Source organism: Ipomoea triloba, chromosome 6, assembly GCF_003576645.1.
Source record: "Ipomoea triloba cultivar NCNSP0323 chromosome 6, ASM357664v1".
Lineage (NCBI taxonomy): Eukaryota > Viridiplantae > Streptophyta > Magnoliopsida > Solanales > Convolvulaceae > Ipomoea > Ipomoea triloba.
The window spans coordinates 2,882,795-2,885,609 of record NC_044921.1 but is presented as its reverse complement, the minus strand read 5'-3'; positions in this window follow the sequence as shown (position 1 = coordinate 2,885,609).

The window sequence follows — 2,815 nt, the reverse complement described above, 5'->3', positions numbered from 1 at the left end:
GTTGGTGAAAGCGGAGTGGCATTTAGAGTGTGTGTAATCAAATAAGGTAAAGAAAAGTAAAATAACAAATAATAGAAAGTAAGGGAATGAATTGTGCTATCTATGTTGCCTCACAGTGTGTCTTGAGTAATGGACTAGTGATTCATTCGGGTTGGCTATTCAAGAGTGTGCTCTCTTAGTCCTCTTCCACATTTGTGTACTAAGGCTTCTTAGGCTTAGGAATACCATTTAGCAACCAAAAGCCATAAGAGACATTTTATCAGACACCTAAGTTTCACACATTCCTACTATTCCCAATCATGGAATTCCATAGGATCTAAGATTGCAAAAGCTATAACCTAACCCAAATCAATATCATGATAGAGTCAAGGTCTCAAACTCTCAAGAGATTGGCCAAATCTACTCAAGATCTAATTACATCAACAATCAATAGACAAGAATATATCTCCAACATCAAATGAATCAAGTCCACAGTAAGAAGTGAGAAATCACACTAAACAAGCATAGATTCACACAACTCAATCACTAGATATAATTAGCTAAGTATATTCATGGATTCAAAATCATAAATCTAATTCAATCTAGGAATATGAATTGCAAAATAGAAATACGAATTAGAAATAAGATTCAAGATAGAAATCACCTAGTAATATGAAATTACAACTTCAATCCAAGCTTTTGATCTTCACTTTTTCATACCAAATGGAAATCTCTCTCAATGTAAATCTCTAATATGAAAACTAAATTCTAAGATGGAATTTTTGGGAACTTCTAAGACTAAAAATTCAGAACTCCTGAAAAATCCTATCTATCTTCCTTAAATAACCTCCCCAAAATTGCCCTACTTTAATTTCCTCCGCATGTCTCATCCATGTACTCATCCACGTGTGGATGGACACGTGGATGGCTACTGAAATTCGTCCATGTTGGCCCCACGTGTGGATGGTACATCCTAGCTATCCCGGGACTCTTTTATGCTCTGTTTGCTTGTTATGCCCATCTCTCTTGTCGATTGGCTCCCGGGACCTGTAAAACGTCTTAAAATATACTAAAGGTAGCTTTGCACGTGGTTATCTAATTAAAGCACAAAATATCGTGAATTAGTCACACAAGGATACTAAATTGCTACTAAACTACCCCGCGATATAGACCTAAATAATCAGTCGTCTTGGGAGCTTATCACATAAATTTATAAATCGAAGATATTGGAGGATATTTTGAATACTTAATTGTAGGATGCACACTAGGAGTTATTAGTGATTTCATTGTAATGACAATATTAGTCCTAATGCGATCATAGAACTTCTGGTTCAGTAGTAGTGCTTCAATAGCAGTGAAGTAATGGATTTCAAGTCCCAAAATGTCTTCATTATCATTTTTGAGTTTAAATGATCATTATCTACTTCAAGAGATTATTAGACATTTGTCCAAAATAGACTAACTGGTGTATAAAATTACTTTCAAGGAAATACTCGATCTGCAAGTCGAGATAATACTTGGTTTTCCAAGTCCTTTATTTGCGAAATTTGTCTTTAGAACATGAGCTAATATCATTAAGCTCTTTATGATGCTTTTAAAATATTATTATATTTAAAATTATTTTAATAAAAATTATTTTAAAATGTTATTTTTAAAATTGGTAACCACCACATTAGGTAAAACATGTCATTTTCGATGAAATTGCATGAATTTGTGTAGTTCAGGGACCCAATTGCATTATTTTTTTTAGTTTGATGGTCTAATTGCATTTTTTGTGTAGTTCAGTAGCCTATTTGACTCTTATTCTTAAAAAAAAAATAAAAAAGGCCGACGCGCTCGAGTTAACTCGGCTAACTCTGCCGAGTTGAGCGAGTTAACTCGGCCAAATTCGGGCGAGTTAGGCACTAGGCGGCCGGCCACCTAGACAGACGCCTAGGAAGCAATTCGCCTCGGTCTAGGGGCGCCTAGCGCTTAGGCGGTGCATAGGCAGGGGATTTTTGCAACAGTGTTTACCTGTATAGAAATTGTTAACTATAGGTACAGAATGTATTAACTGAAGATACATAATTTTTATATCATGCATGATTCACAATGCAATATGAATCTTAGTCCATGGCATAACAATTGTTTCAAATCCCCTCATCATAAAACCTTCATCCAACAATCACTGAAAAGGTTAGCAGATAGCTCAAGTTCATTTTATGACGAATGACGACGGCGAGGGTTAAGTTAGGGTGAGAGTGACATGCTCTAATGATTATATCTCCAATTTTAAAAATTTTCAGAGAACAAAATTGAGACAACTACTATAGATAGAAACTAAGTATGATAATTGAAAAACTAAAAGTAGCAAATGAATATACTAGGAATGTTATTTCTATGACTAATATATGGGAAAATGTAATGTGAATAAATGCAAACTAAGTAAAATATAACAAAAAATACTCGAAAATTTTGATGTGTTCATATATACTTCATTCTAGAGTAGTAAAACCTTCATTTGCATAGAGCGACAGTTCACATCTAAGATCTAACTACCAACCATTCATAATTAAAGATCAGAGCTTTCCATACCCCACAGCATGGCAAGTCATGCATCATAATAAATACCCATTACACAACCATATATATATATATATATATATATATATGGAAGGATTCAGATGCGGCGAAGGATTCCCATACGGTTGTGCTGTGATCTTTCTTTTTTTTTTTTAATTAAACTGATGCACCTTAAGCTTGATCAACATAAATATGACTTTGTAGAGAAAACCTTATAAACAATATTGTTTGTGTTTTAGAACTGCAAAAAAAAAAAAAAAAAAAAAAAAAAAAA